Genomic DNA, 17531 nt, shown 5'->3' with positions numbered 1-17531 from the left:
TCACTTGCCCCGAAAAAAAAAAGAGCAGTAAGTGTGCTTTCAAATTGGCAAAGAAATTTCGTTTTGGGACTAATGTGAAAACATGACTCTGTGTGCAGAGAGGAATTATAGGCAGAGATTTATTGCGTATTGCTCTGGTGATTTCACAGTTGCATTAGATGGAAAGGGGGAGCGAATTTTTGGGGGAAGAAGCAGACTCTTAGCACACACCCATGTGCTTGCCATGTATAATCATGCACAGTATTTACAAGCGAGTGGGGTTTTCAGGTTACAGTCTGTAATGCAAATACATTCAGCATCACTAAGGCTGGTTGCCCTTGCTGGAGTGTAGGCAGTCACCGAGAATACACATGGTGGTGGTCTGAAAAAACAGTTTGGACATGTGCATTTAAATAAATCAAAAAAAGTGGTTTCATAATGTGTCAGTCTGTAAAAGTGATTTTCACTTGCCCCGAAAAAAAAAAGAGCAGTAAGTGTGCTTTCAAATTGGCAAAGAAATTTCGTTTTGGGACTAATGTGAAAACATGACTCTGTGTGCAGAGAGGAATTATAGGCAGAGATTTATTGCGTATTGCTCTGGTGATTTCACAGTTGCATTAGATGGAAAGGGGGAGCGAATTTTTGGGGGAAGAAGCAGACTCTTAGCACACACCCATGTGCTTGCCATGTATAATCATGCACAGTATTTACAAGCGAGTGGGGTTTTCAGGTTTCAGTCTGTAATGCAAATACATTCAGCATCACTAAGGCTGGTTGCCCTTGCTGTAGTGTAGCAGTCTGGACATGGGCTTTTTAAAAAATCTGAAAAGTGGTTTCATAATGTGACAGTTTGTAAAAGTGATTTTCACTTGCCCAAAAAAAAGAGCAGTTAGTGTGCATTCAAATTGGCATAGAAATTTCGTTTTGTGACTATTGTGAAAAGAAATGTAGTAATATATTTAAATACAATAAAGGAATTTTTTTTTAGTTTTTTTCAGGTATTGCTGAAGAGCAGTGAACAAAATTTAAGATGCCTACAAAATCCAGAGTTCAAAAAACGCAAAAAAAAAAAATATATTTGAAGACAACTGGAGGACCAAAGTTAGTAGAAGATGCTCATGTTGGGAAAAAGAAAAAATCTTCTGGTAAGCAGAAAAAACAATTTCTTAAAAATATATTCAAAACAAGGAAAAATGTACAAAATGTCTGTACTGGAAAGAATGTTACGAAACGAACAGAACAGGAAAAAATTGAGAATTTAGTTAATGCAAATATACCTTCTGCAACTGAAAAGATTTACATAAACAGAAAAACAGCGTTTAAAGAGATACGTAGAAAAATGTTTCAGAGAAGAGTTATGTCCAATTTGATAAAGGATGTGAAGAAATATAAGCAAAAGGCAAAATATTACAAGAGAAAAAAAGAAATTGAAGCCATTGCAGCAAAGGCATTAGAATTAAAAAGGAAACTATTCATATTAATTTTGAATAGGATGCGTACATTAGACAAAATGGTTAATGTACTGAAATCACATAGCAAAAGGAAAAGAGTAGTGAACAGAACAAACTTTTGTAAAGTGTTTTTAGGAAAGTGGATGCATAGTTCAAGTAGTGAACCTTTTTTTAATGAAGAGAGCTATTTTCAAAGTAATAGTTTGCTGCATGCAGTTGACACCAGAGGTCGTTCATACGAAGTAACAAATGGTTGCATAATGGAGAAGGAGATAATGGTTCCAAGAGATGAGGTACAAGTGATGGCAGATGAGGCAATGGGGAGACGTCCTAAAGCCCCAGTGTACACTTGGAATTGTAGTAGTATTTGCACTGTGCGTCAGGAATCTATTGACAAATTTCGAGAGTTTCTAAGAGAATATAGTAAAAAAAGTGTAAAACAGAAGATTAAGGTGCTTCAAAGTCTGGATCCATGCAGAGTGAGAGAGAATACTGGTTTGCAGGGTCATTCTCTGGCTTGTCTATCTAGAAAAGTGTGCAATAGTGTTTTCCATCATTTTAGGATGTTGGCTGTTCATCATACTGAAATGAGAAAGTTTGTGAGACGGTTGTATTTTGCCAAAAGTCCAGCAATAAAGTTAAATGAATTGAATAGGGCTCTGTTCCGAGGAACAGTATCAGATGTAGAGAAGGTTGTTGATGAAATTCAGTTTTGTTACTTTGGTCCTGAACAAAACAGTGCAGAGAAGGACACAGTAAATGAGGAAGAAGTGGAAGAGAATGTAGAACCCTCTGTAAGTAACACATTTAATGATCACATAACAAAATTTGCAATAGTCTCTAATGAAAGACCAAATTTTACTTGTATTTGTTGCCGCAGAACTCATTATAGAAAACAAACTAGGAATGTTGATCTCTACAGAAAGAGTGAAAATGAAGATAATTATAAGTGGAAGGATTTTGCCACATATATATTTCTAGAAAATTGTTTTGAATTGGGTGAAGATCAGCGTATTTGTAAATACTGTTACAACAAGTTAGAGGAAAATAGAATGCCGACCAGAGCTGTACATAATAATTTAGAATTGGATGCTATTCCTGCTGAACTTTCTGAATTAAATACATATGAGTCTATACTCATTCAATGTGTTCATCCGTTCCAGACCATAGTACGTATGGAGCCCAAAACTGGTAAATTACCTCCTTCAGATTTACTGAGAGGTTTAAAAGGTAGAGTGGTGTATTTGCCCTTGGATTTGAAAAAAAATATGGAAACTATTGATGCGGATACTTTGGAAACTGAACCATTAATTATTCTGGTTAATGGTGTACCTACAAAGAATAAGAAGATTTGGCAGGAGCTGGTAGATGTGCGGAAAGTACAAAGAGCAAATTTGTATTTGAAAAAAAATAACAAATGGTATGAATCAATTTATATAGAAGAAGAAGAAGAAGAAGAAGATTTACAAGAAGACACAGAAATACCAACTGGACAAATTGAAAAAGTGGACAAGTCAAAGGAAGAAGAAATTTATGAACATTTTAGCATACATCCTCTTCATTCGAAAGAAATTATGGGAGACAATATTGATCTCTTTCAGATGAAGAAAGCAAAAGGAACTCCCGTGAGTGTATGGGAGGAGAGCTTGGAAGCTCGATGTTTTCCCCAGCTGTTTCCTAAAGGAAAAGGAGGACGATACGATGAACGTCCAGAACAGATTCCAGCTTCTGAGTATCGGACTACAAGACTATATGCTGAAGATCCCAGATTTCGACAAAGTATTCCTTATTTGTTCCATCTTTTATTTGAAAGCGACTTGTCTGCACTGTCTTATGCAGTAAATCACATTTTAAAAAGTGGAGTACATTTACAAAATGTGTCTGCTAAGGATTTTATGGAGAAAGTGCAGCACCGAGATGATCATTTGGAAACACAACTGATCAATCTGATGGCTTGTCAGCGTGGGACAAATGAATATTGGTACCGACGCCATGGTGAACTAAAATGCATGTTACGGAATTTAGGAACACCAACATGGTTCCTTACCCTAAGCTGTGCCGAGTACGCTTGGGATGATTTACTGGATTTTCTACGAGAGGCCAATTCAAACATTAAAAACATCGAATACAAGACAGCAGGAGAACTGTGCTCATTGGATCCGGTTAATGTTTGCAGATATTTCAATCATAGATTTGAGGCTATGATGTCCTTCATCTGCAATAAAAAAAATCCACCCCTTGGAGAAGTAGTGGATTTCTTTTGGAGAAAAGAGTACCAGGCAAGAGGTGCTCCTCATATTCATATGCTGTTGTGGATCAAGGATGCCCCAAAGTTTGGAACAGATGCTGATGAAGCAGTGTTATCTTACATTGAAGAATATGCAACATGTGCTATACCAAAAAGCACAGAAGAGAACAAGTTAAAGGAGCAAGTTTTACGTTTCCAAAGTCATCGGTGTGGAAAATACTGTCGACGGAAATACAAGAGCAAAGAAAAATACTACACTAAATGTCGATTTGGATTTCCTAGACCTGTTCTTTCAAATGGAAGAGTCAACAGTTTTATGTCAGCTGTGAGACATACTATCACAAGAAAATCACCTAAGAATACCTACAACCTAAAAAGAAAAGAAGAATCAAAAAATATAAATGACTACAACCCAGTCATTTCATCCATGTGGAACGCTAACATGGATATACAGTATGTAGCTGACAATTCCATTGCTGTTGCTCGATATGTAACGTCTTACATTACGAAATCAGAAAAAACAGAATTGAAGGAAATGTGGGAAGAGATTTCTCACGAGAAGACTGTCAGTAAGAAGCTGTACAGTTTCAGTTTGAAGATGTTATCGCATCGAGAAATTGGATCCTACGAATGTTCAGATAGGTTATCTTCTGCAAGTCTCTACTCGAAGTCAAGAAGAATAATTTGGGCAAGTTTAGGCCTTGCAGCAATGAGAAATCGGGTACTGAAATCTGTAGGAGAAATTGAATATTTGGCCGAGAATGACCCAGAAAGTACAGATATTTTGAAAACAAACATGTTGGACACATATTATCCCAAGAGAAGTCAACATCTGGAGAACATGTGTCTCTATGAAGTGCTGCAGAACTACATTTATTCACGGAAAGCCACAGAAGACATCAATAATGGAAAATATAAAGTCGTTGGTGAAGAAGGATGTTTGGTGAAGCAAACAAAAGGAAGTTTGATAAATCACCGGAAGCTGAGTTGCGACACTACTGACAAGAAGGAATTTTACTACTTGGCTCTTTTACAGTTGTTTAAACCATGTCGTACAGAGGATGAACTACTGGGAGAATTCCAGAGCTATGAAGATTCTTTTAATGCTTGCAAAGACAGCATACAATGCAGTACATTCTCAACTTATCTGCAAATGTTAAATGAAGAAATTGATCAGGAAACTACAATTGCAGCAGAAATCGCTAGAGATAGTTCTCAGGACAGCCAAAGTTCAGGAACACTCAGTCAAGATCCCCTAGGACAACCAATCATTGAAAATGAAGCATCAATAGCCATGAATGAAGTGGAAACGGCTATGAATCAAGCTCAAGAAGAATTTATAGACTTAGAAAATTTGGAAAGACAACTGAATCAAGAGCAGCAACAAATTTATGAAGAGATCAAAAACAAAATTGATCACGGATTTCTACATGAAAAAAAAGAGTGCTCATGCACATCATTTCATCCAATCAGGATGTATGTAAGCGGACAAGCTGGAACTGGAAAAAGTTTCCTAATAAAAGTCATCAGAAGCTACCTAAAGCAAAAAACGGATTCTACTTTGTCTTGTGTGGTTACTGCTCCAACTGGGTTAGCAGCATATAACATAAAAGGAATCACTTTACATCGTTTGCTAATGTTACCAGTGGAGCATGAGAACAAAATACAATTCAACAAGCTAACTGGAGAAGCATCCTTGGAAGTTTCAAGAGTATTGAAGAAGATGCAAGTTCTCATTATTGATGAGGTGAGCATGGTATCAAACTTAATGCTTGCCTTTGTGCATTTAAGAATGCAGCAAATTTTGAAGACAGACTATGACATGTTATTTGGTGGAAAACACGTCATAGTTTTTGGAGATCTTTTGCAACTTACTCCAGTTAAAGGACAACCAGTGTTTAATACTGTCACACATGAAGACACGAAGAAGTCATTGGGAAGCATCGGAAATACAAATATTTGGTCCTTCTTTGAGTACAAGGAACTTACTACTAATATGAGGCAAGCAAACGATGAAGAATATGGAAGTATTCTGAAAGATATCAGGATTGGACTACTCACAGAAGTTGGCAAAAAAACATTACAGAGTCGGCTGCTACATAATTTATTTCCAAAGGAAGAAATAGTTGAAGAGAAGATATACAAGAACATTGCAGAAAACAAAAGTGTCATCTGCTTAATGCCAACTCTACGTGAATGCTCAATATTCAATGAGGAGCTTTTGAAATTGGAAAAGGAAGAGATCAGGAAATTGGAAGCAGTGGACAAAATTGAGGATGGAAGAATTAGTGTCACAGTAACAGGCAAACTGAAAAATAAATTGGACTCACTAGAGAAGAACATCTCCAAAACAGCTGGATTAGAAAAAAATCTATATGTTTGCATGAACTGTAGAGTATTTTTAAGGAGAAATTTGGATGTTGAAAAAGGTTTAGTTAATGGAGCGATGGGAAGAGTTGTGGGTTTTATTAATTACCAGAAAAAAGAAGGAGTTGAATGTTTAAAAATAAAATTTGATCAGATAGAAGAAGTTAAAGATATTTGTCGTTGTACAGTACGTTTTATGCTTGTGAAAGACTTATATGTACGTAGGAAGCAGTTTCCGTTTTCTCTAGCATATGCTGTAACTATTCACAAGTCTCAAGGATTGACTGTAGATTGTGCATTTGTGAACATTGGTTCAACTGTGTTCAAAGAAGGTATGGCATATGTAGCTTTGTCACGAGTGAAAACATTATCAGGTTTATTCATGATAGACTTTGATGACTCAAAAGTTAGTGCTGATACAAACTGTGTAAAGGAGTATAATAGATTAAGAAGAAGCTATGCTCCTCATTTAGGTCAGTATCCTGTGTTGGAGAAACGTGTAGTTTCTCGTAAAAGAAAAAATGAGAATATCTGTAATGAAGATGTAGAGAAGAGGATAAAAAAGAGGAGTGATGTAATTGCAAGCAAAAAGAAAAAGGAAAATGAAGAACAGGTTGTAGGATGTCATTTTGAAAATAGCTCTGGTGTCAACTGCTACGCAAATGTAGTGCTGAATGTTGCATTTTATCTGAAAAGTTTGCAAGAGCAGATAATAGTAAATCAGGGAAAAAGATTCTGTTCAGAGCTGAGTCTCCTTTTTCAAAAGCTGAGTAAAGATAAAACTCAAATAGAAAGTGCTACTGAAATTAGAAAACTTTTAGATGTATGTTCAGGACGAACACAGTTTTCTCAAAATGAACAGCAAGATGCACATGAATTTTTGATGTATTTTCTTCAGGTAGTGGAAGAAGAAGGAGTTCCCATTGACATTTTTTTTGGTCTCTCTTATAAATGGGAACATAGTTGTGATAATTGTTATAATATATGTGGCTCTATTGTTGATAATGAAAGATTTATTTATTTGACATTGCCAGAGAGTAAAACAGTCACTTTTGCAAAATTAGTTAAAGATGCTAATCATAGCATGAAATGTAGTGAGTGTAATTCTGACATGTTTTCAACATTAATTTTAAAGGAATACGGACAGTATGTAATTTTAATGATGCAACGATGTAGAGCTGATGGTTCAAAATTGGATACTTTAATAAAGAAGTTTACAGGACAGCAATTATCAATTTCAGGAAAAACTTTTGTAACTGTTGCAATAATTTTCCATGATGGACCTACTGTTACTTCTGGACATTACACAGTTTATCTTAAATGTGAAAAAGGCTGGACACTGTGTAATGATTCCCAATTGATTTTCAAACAACGTTTGCCTTTTGATTTAGCAAATTCCTATCTAATCTTCCTGAAACCTAAATTTTAGACAGATTTGGCAAGATCTCGACAAAATAATTTTACCATTTTACTGGATTACCATTGCAATTTTGTAGAAAAAAGATTTTTTAAATTATCATTTGGCCTAATGGAAAGATAACCAATTGTAATGTGGACTTTTTAAATTTTTAATGAAACTTTGAAAAACCAATAATTTTGAGATTATCGGTAACTTCTGCACATTTTAAATTTTGGAATGTTATTGGACTGCCATTGGAAATTTTTTCAAAAATGATTTAAAAAATTACTATTTGGCCATGCGGAAAAGTAACCAATTCTATTGTGGACTTAATAAATTATTCAAAAAATTTTCGTGAACCAAAATGTTACAGAGAATCGGTGAGATCTGGACAAATTAAACTTTAGAATTTTATTGGATTACCGTTGGAAATTTATTCCAAAAAAAAATTTAAAATTACTATTTGGTCTAAAGGAAATGAAATCAGATGTATTTTGGAGTTATTTGAGATATAATATTGTGATTATACTTCTGAAACAAACATATCAGACGGTATTTTAAAGAAATAAGTATTGGTATTAGATGATATTTTTTTAGAATATTATGCATTTCTATAATGTTAAGTTTAAGTAAAAAAAGAATCAGGGCTTTTTTAATACAATCTTTGTGATTGTTATTTTTTTTTGCCCGCTGTAAAATGATGAATGCAATTGCTTTCACAATTTATAGTGAAATGCAATATATTCTGAAAACAGCAAAAATAAGGCAAAAATATTTTTGGGAAAAAAATGTAAATATGTGTACTGTATTATAAAATGTTTTAAAAATATTAATACTTTTTTCTTTTTTTCCAGATAGATATAGAAAAATTTCGAAAACTAGAACCATTTTTAAAACTATTTTTTTTAAAAACAAATGAATAAATATTTTTTTGAGTGAGTATGGTAAGTCAATAATAATAATTGTAGTCTCTCAAGGACCTTGTAATGTGATAATTGATTTTTAGTGTTTTTTTTAAAAAATAAAAAAAAAGTACGCGCACCGTACGCGTACGGTAAAAAAAAAAAAAAAAGTTTTTAAAAACATATGTAAAAAAAAGATGAAAGATAAGGTTGGCTCTTAAAAGAACCGTTGTGTTCATGCAGGGACAGAGGAAAGGAAGCATGGGAAAATTATTCAAAGCGACAAATGTGCTGATCTATTTTGTTGTTCACTGGGGAAACACTGGTCTCCCTATAGCAAATTAGATCTTGACAAAATGTGCATCGAATATCAACCTTCCGAAATCGAGGGTTGATTTCCAGAGGGCCAGCAAAAGGAGATTCTCCCCCCACAGATGAAGGGCTCACCTGACCTGCAGAAGAAGGAGTCAGCCCTGCAGATGATGGTCCAGGCTGAGCTGCTGTGGATGTACTGGCTTGTCTTTCTGAAGAGTTACCTCCAAAAAGATGACCATGTGTCCTTCTGTGTACATCCTGGAGGTGTCTCTTCATGGTGTGATTCCCAAAGGAATACTTCCTGTTAGGATTACCTCTAGAAAGTACACGCTTACACAGCTTACAAGTCACTAAGGGTGCATTTACCTTTTGCTGGCCTTCAGGAAAAGTAAAATAATCCCATACATAAGAGGGCTGTTGTTTCCTCGATCTCTGCCTCAAGACAGTGCTGCTAGTGCTAGCCTCACTCTCAGAAGAGCTCTGCTGTTCTGCCATCGTATCCCAAAGACAAACCAGCTCCTTCTCCCAAGGGATCACAAGCAGAAATGAGGGGAATGGGTGTGGTGTAGGAGAGTTCTAGAACTGAAAGTAGTTTCAACCAATCAAAAGTTGTGTTTCATGATCACATGACCTACCGTACGCTTACTGTACGCTTACGGTACGCTTACGGCAAAAGTGCGCATGCGCGTAAAAAAGACACGCGCTTGCGCGCATGCGCATAACAGTCACTACCCGACACTTCCGCGTAACGTGCGCGTGTAGCGTACACGCGTACGCGTCCCACGCGGAGTACGCGCGGCTACGCAAATTGCGTAACTATACGCAAGCAGCGTAGGAAAATTACGGACGTTGCGTAAACCGTACGCTTACCGTGAGCTTACGGTACGCGTACTAAAAAATTTTTTAAAAAAATAGAAAAAAAGTACTGCAAATAATTTTTACATGTTTATTTTAAAAAATATATATAAAAAAAAACATATTAAAGAATTTAAAAAATTAAATCATAGTCTTTATAAAAGGTAAGAAAATTAAAATAAAAATATGTTAGAAAAAATAGGAGAAAAAAAAAAAATTAGCATTTAAAAAACCTTGCAAATTCACTGAAAAAACCATGGGTTTCACACACGTTATAGTTAGGAATTAGCATTTAAAAAACCTTAGAAATTCAGTGAAAAAACCCTAGGTTTCACACACGTTATAGTTAGGAATTAGCATTTAAAAAACCTTAGAAATTCAGTGAAAAAACCATAGGTTTCACACATGTTATAGTTAGCTGGACATTTTACTCGTAAAAAACCAATGAAATTCCCCCATTATAGTTAGTTCAGCTAACTATAACTCGCGCGCCCGCAATGCACTGCTGATGACGTCACATATTACATCACTCATGACATGGTCAGTGACATCACTCATGACATCACTGATGACATCTCAAATGACATCACTGATGACATCACTGATGACATCATCCTTGTGATAGAGTGGCAGACCTCCTCTTCCCCTAATATAACCTTTGACACACACATTCAAAAATAGAGACTAAAATTTACAAAACAATGGACATACCAATAACAGTTACAACAACCTCTTCAGTAATTCTAAGATCCACATACACATCCACTCATTCACCAACAGTCCAGTACAGTCACTCATACATGTACTCACTTATCATATGTACTCATACACCTATACATCCTGTTACACAATGCCACTCATCCATAGAGCAACTCACACACATAGTCACTCATGCTAATAAAGAATCAAACATACATTTACTTGCATATACAGTTATACACACACCACCACACTTACTTCTACGGAAACTTACACATACTTAGTCTTTTAAACAATCACTTATAGAAACACATACTTATTCATACAGGAACTCTTTCAATCTCTCACTCTCACATATACTCACATATATACACCAATAGTCACATATACTAGTTTAAAACATATGTAGTTACTCATAAAGACACTATTGAGACAGCCATTCACTCACTAACACACCCATACACACACTCTTCCACCCATACAGTCCTGCACATATGCTGTCTTCAACACATACAAACAGTGAGTCACTCATTCATGCACTTATGCACTACGTAATACCCCCCACTGAACCATACAGACACTCAGACACTCATACTGATACTCAAAAAACCAACTAATAACCTATATAGACACTCATGTTGCTGCTCACCAACCCATGCAGCCACTTATACACAAAGTGAGAGACTGATACAGGTATTTACACATTTAAACATTACTCACTTAGCCATGTATTCAATAAGATACACTTAATCAGTCAGTAATACAATCAATTTTTCAAAAACAAATCATCCATTTAGACACTTATATACTCATTTATTCTTCCATCGACCTTGAGATATATAAAACATATTTAATTTTCAGAAAAACACACATTCACTGGATGATGTCATCAGTGATGTCATCAGTGATGTCATTTGAGATGTCATCAGTGATGTCATGAGTGATGTCACTGACCATGTCATGAGTGATGTAATATGTGACGTCATCAGCAGTGCATTGCGGGCGCGCGAGTTATAGTTAGCTGAACTAACTATAATGGGGGAATTTCATTGGTTTTTTACGAGTAAAATGTCCAGCTAACTATAACATGTGTGAAACCTATGGTTTTTTCACTGAATTTCTAAGGTTTTTTAAATGCTAATTCCTAACTATAACGTGTGTGAAACCTATGGTTTTTTCACTGAATATATATATATATATATACATAAACCAGTAATATAAATATAAAAATTAAATATATATATAATAAATTAAATATTAAAATTAATATTTATTTTTAAAAAATATGTTTTACAATACATTAACTATAAAAGTAGGGAAATGTTGGATAGCGTGGGGGATAAAATTACTATTCCCACTGCAGAAAGTGCAACAGTAGGGAAAGTGTTGGATAGCGGAGGGGAATCATTTACTATTCCCACTCCAGCGAGTGCAACAGTAGGGAAAGTGTTGGATAGCAGGTATGTAAAAATTACTATTCCCACTCCAGTGAGTGCAACAGTAGTTAAAGTGTTGGATAGTGGGTGGGTAAAAATTACTATTCCCACTCCAGCGAGTGTAACAGTAGGAAAAGTGTTGGATATTGGGGGGGAATAATTAAGTATTCCCACTCCTGCAAAATAATTAACATTAATGAACAAATAATTAATTTTTCAAAAATAATTTACCTCCCACTATATTCCCCTATAAATATCACCACCAATATTGTAAAATATTACACAATTAACATAATTATTTAACAATTAATTAATTAACTAATAACTATTAACAAGCAAATTAAAAACAATACAAAAAAGATTAGTTCACACAATTAACACTATAAAATATCTTTAAATAAATATTGTATATAAAAAAAATGTTTTATTAAAATTAAATTACTTCCCACCCTACTCCCCTATCAACCCACAATCAACTCATAAAAAAGTTACACAATTAACATATTTACCGATTAATTATTGATAATTAATATCCAATCAATAATTAATTAATAAAAATTGTAACACAATTAACAATATAAAATATTAATGACACGATTTAAAAAAAAAAAATGTATTGAAAAAGGCATGTAAACAATCGAAGCACCACAATGCTCAAAGGGTCTGTAGAGCACATTGATACAGCAGTAATAGCTCATGGCACAGTACATTACAAGTGTCGTCAAAAGTCACATATCATACAACTACAGCAGCACCCTCATCCCTGCTCGCAGGTGGTTCACATATATCCCCTCGAAAAGTGTTCCATGACCCCCATATTTGTGACCATTTCGTCGTGCACCCCCTAGAGACATAAACAGGAACTTCCCTCACCATACACCAGTCCATGTCCTTGGCCCAATCGGCAATGTTGGGTGAGTTCGGGGCACTCAATAGACGTGCAATATTGCACTTGGCTACTATGAAGCCCAGAAGCCACCCAAATTCTCTCCTTAGCACTTCGGTCCGTGGGGTCCCAAATGTTAAACAAAATCAATTTAATATTACATGGTATCTGCTGTCCCATCACCTCCTCCATCATACGAACCACTCTCTCCCAATATTTCGGTATTATAGCACATTCCCACAGTGTGTGAATAAAGGTGCCCTCTTGCCCACAGTGCCGGACACAATTGCTGTCTTGGGCGTAGCCCATATGAACCAAAGAGCGTCCTGACAAATATGTTCTGTGAAGGATTTTGAGTTGGACCAATCGAAATCTAGAAGAAATGGTGACCTCCCGCGGAGACGCCATTGCAGCCCACCACTCCTCGTCATCCAGCCCAGCCACGTCGTGATCCTATTTACATCTGAGGCGGATCAGGGGATCCGGCATGTTTTTCTAATAGGCTTTCTATATATAAGGGATATAGCCTTCTCAGGCAAATCGTCATCCAAAATACTGTCCTCCAGCGGAGAGGATTCAGGGAGGTCAACCCAGTTTTGGGAGAACTGCAAGCAAAGCGTGCCTGATTTGGAGATCCTGAAACTGTTCAGAATTGGCCATTTCGTATTCTTGATGCAATCAGAAGAATGGTATGACCTCTCCCGATTTCCATAGGTTCCCAATTCTGGAGATGCCAATGATTTCCCATTTGTCGAATCTCTGGGACCGCGACAATTGACCCCACTGGTCACAGTGCCAGAGCGGTGTGGCCCTAGTGAGCTTGCCCTCCCAACCCAGGCTTCTAGTAGCGTCTTTCCACACTTGCGCATGTATAGTCGGACTGGACAGGACGGATATCGGAGATTTGCTATACACTGCCCCCTCGAAGCCGCCTCCTGGGAGGAGCCATCGGTTTATCCAAAAGGCCGGGTCATCGTATCGTCTATATCGGCATTGATTGATGGCAATGAGCTGCGAAGGCCAATAATACCGTTTCATATCAGGAAGCCCAATTCCACCGTCGAACCAACCCAACGTGAGTTTCTGCATGGCAATGCGGGGGGACTTACCCTCCCATAGCAATTCCAGCACCAAAGCCTCTATTTTCTCGAAATACGACGCTGCTACCAGAATTGGCGTGTTCTGCAGTGCATATAAAAGTCGGGGGAGGGACAGCATTTTAAATAGTGCCGCACGCCCCAGGAGGGTTAGGGGAAGCGACTTCTAGTGCTGGACATCAGATTTAAGACGCGTTAGCGGAGGCCGGATGTTAGTCTCATAGAATCGAGACAAGTCTTTGGATACCCAAATTCCCAGATATTTAAACCCTGTCACGGCCTCCGTCAATTGACAACTCTGGGGAAGTCAGGGCTTCTGCCCATTAAGGACGTAGAACACAGATTTGGACCAGTTGATCCTGTAACCTGCGAATCTACCGAAGATGTGAATTAGGTCCATCACCACGGTGAGCGACTTTGCCGGGGAGGCAAGGAAAAGCAGGATAACATCCGCGTACAAAGATATGCGGTCCTCCCAGCCATGAATCCATCTCAGGCCCCTGATAGCAGGGTCCCAACGGATCCATGCCGCCAGTGGCTCCAAGGCCAAAGCGAAGAGGAGCAGTGATAAGGGCCATCCCTGCCTGATGCCCCTTCCCAAGGAAAAAACAGGGGGTCTTCCGATTATTGACGACCACCTGCGCCAATGGTTGGCAATATAAAAGGCACACCCAATTAATAAATTCCGGGCCAAAGCCTAATTTGCGGAGCACCGCAAACATGTAAGGCCATTCTATGGTATCAAAGGCCGATGCAGCATCTTGGGACACCACCATGGCATTCTTTCTAATAGTGTCTGCCCTGCAGAGTACTCCGTGTAATCGGAGGAGATTAAGAGATGTGTTTCTTGCCAGCATAAACCCGGACTGATCCGGGTGGATCAGGGTGGGAATAACCTGCAACAGACGAGTGCCGAGGACCATTGCGAGGATTTTTGCCTGGCATTTGAGCAACGAAAAAGGCCTATACGAAGAACACTATTCTGCTGGCTTGCCCGGTTTGTGGATGACAATGACGGTAGCCAGTCTATGGTCTTCAGGAAGGATTCCAATCTCTTTACTCTCCTGTTACATATCTGTACGATAAGAGGCATTAATGTTCACAGTCAACTTAAATAATTCTATGGGGATCCCATTGGGACCCGATGCTTTCCCGCCACGCAAGTTATGGATGGCCTTCTCCACTTCGGTCACAGTTAGGTCTCTCTCCAGTTCGGAGCTGTCCTCCGCAGTAAGGGCCGGCATGTCTATATCGCAGAGTAGAGATAAAGCCTCCTCCTCCGAATAGATCAGGCTGGAAGTGTATAGGGAGCGGTAGTTTTGTCCAAACGCGTCCGTAATGTCTTGCGGGGCGGTAACACAGGAATGCTGGTCAGTGTCAACTTCCACCACCACTCGCCTCGCCCCCTCTCTACGATCCAGCCATGCTAGCAGTTTGCCTGTCTTTTCGCCTACATCATAGCTCCTGCTGAGAGTCGCCCTGTATTGTGCCTTAGCCGCGTCCGTGGCCAAGTCAGAGAATTCTTTCATCTTAGTTCGGAGTCTGTGACGCGATTCCTCCAAGTCCTGAGTACGAACTGCGCGCTCTAACACCAGGACTGCCCCTTCTAAGCGCACCATGTCCGCAGCTTTTTCCTTGCGTTGTCCCGCAATCTGTCCCAACACTACCCCCCGAATGACAGTTTTATAGGCTTCCCAAAGGGAAACAGATGAACTGACTGAACCCTGATTCACCTGATAATAGAGGTCGGATTCGCTCAATACTTTATGCTTAACTGGGGGAATAGTGAGATACCAGGGGTTAAGTGGTGCCACGCGGCCAACCATGGGTTCCCCTGCACAGCACGGGTGAGTGATCCCAAATTCCCCTAGCCAAATGCTGAATCTCTTTGACATTGTTGATCTGGTTTGTGAGTGTGAGCACATAGTCTATTTGTGACATGCTACGCTGGGGCCCCGAGAGATGCGTGTACTGGAGCTCGCTGGGATGTAGGTACCTCCAGATGTCCACCAGGTCCATAGCCCTCAGAAAATTATGTATGCGTTTACGTGATATTGGCTGGACTTTCTGGGGTCAGTGATCCAGGGAATCAGAAACGATGGAGTTAAAGTCTCCCCCAATCAACAATCTCCAGTGTGACAGATTCAGGAGAAGATCCCCAAGGTCTATAAATGTCTGTGTGTGTAGGCATGGCGGAATGTACACCGATACCAGGTTGAGGGCAGCCCCCTCCCACACCCCAGACACCGCCACAAGCCTGCCCGAGGGTCCGTGTGGACCTTATTAACAGACAAGGGAAAGGACTTGCGAACTAAAATGCCCACCCCCCACGAACCAGAGCCAAAGGCAGAATGGGCAGCCATCTGGAATCCCCACTGAGACAGGGCCTTACAACCATTACCCAACAGGTGGGTCTCCTGCAAAAGAACAATATCAGGTGAGTGCCGCTTCAGGATCTGGAGAACCATCCCTCTTTTGATTTTGTCGCCCAGCCCATTCACATTCCAGGATAACAGTTTGAGTTTCTGTCTATGCATGGTACCCATCACCTGATGTCATAGATGCGAGGTACCCCACTGAGGAGCACATCAAGGGGGAGAAAGGGAAGGATGTCCTTGCATTCTTGAGTACTGTTGCCGATGAGAACACCACAAGCGCCTCATAAGTCGCGTCCTGCTCACTAGACCAAACGAAAGTGACATGCCGAAACAAAAGGAACACAAAAATCAATCCCCAACTCCAATCCCCTCCCACACAACCCACAACCCCAATGTGAATCTCCCCCAAACACCCCCCACCCTGCCTCCCTGCTCAGCGGTAACAAAACCTCCCGCCCCCCAAACTAGCAGAGTGCCTATCGCACACCCTTACAAGAACTTACGGGTTCCTGCAGCCGAACCGAGAATTCATCCCTGAATAATTTTGTCTTACCATTGTGCACTTTGAGGCCTACCATGTTTACGCTAAGAGCCTCGGCAAGGGCCCAGTATAGTCCCCTCGCTGCCCACAGAGTGAGCAGGGGAACAGGCAAGGCTAAGGAGATAGAGTCAACAAAGCCATTTACGACATTAAAACTCCAAGCAACAAAAGTCTATCACAATTGACGGGGGCAGCTGCCTCCCCACAGTCCTCCGTGCACCTGAACACAGTTCACTTCCCCAAGGGAAAAATACAGATCAGTTATTCAGCACTCGTGCAGCCGAACTGAGCACACAGTTTTGAGAAATGGTCGCTATATCAACAATAACAATAAATGTCTAACATGTTTATACTAAAGCAGAAGCTCTGGCCAAGGATACATTCCATAACGCCCAATTGTCCAAGCAGGGAACAGCAAAATTTGAGGAGGTCAGTTCGGCCAAGTCATATATGACAGAAAAACTCAGAGGAACAAAGTCTGACACTTATGGCAGAGGAAAATCTATCCCCACCAGCCATCCGGACCGTTCCTTCTCCCCCAGGAAAAAACATACAGACCAGTCATCTGGCACCACCCGCCGCATCACTCAAGTCTTGCAGCGGTGAGCCACCACCAGAAGCTCGGGCGTGTGCGTCCATCCTCACACTACAGCCTTGATTGTTGCGGCGACCCGCCATGCACCATCCCTCGAGCCAGCCCCAGGTCTCCTCCGGGGTGGTGAAGAACCAGGATCTACCCTTCGATTCCACTCTCAACTTGGCCGGGAACATCATAGCATATTTCAAGTCCTTGTCGCGGAGCACCTTTTTAACTTTCAAGAAACTCCGCCGTTGTCTCTGTACCTTGAGGGTGAAGTCCGGAAAGAAAGTGATGCGACTGTTTTGGAATTCCACTGACGGGGTGGAGCGAGCACATTGTAGGATAACATCTCTGTCACGGAAGTTAAAGATCCTGGCAAGGAGCGGTTGCGGTGGGGC

Source organism: Triturus cristatus, chromosome 3_1 (genome assembly GCF_964204655.1).
Source record: "Triturus cristatus chromosome 3_1, aTriCri1.1, whole genome shotgun sequence".
Taxonomy (NCBI): domain Eukaryota; kingdom Metazoa; phylum Chordata; class Amphibia; order Caudata; family Salamandridae; genus Triturus; species Triturus cristatus.
This window is presented reverse-complemented; position numbering follows the sequence as displayed.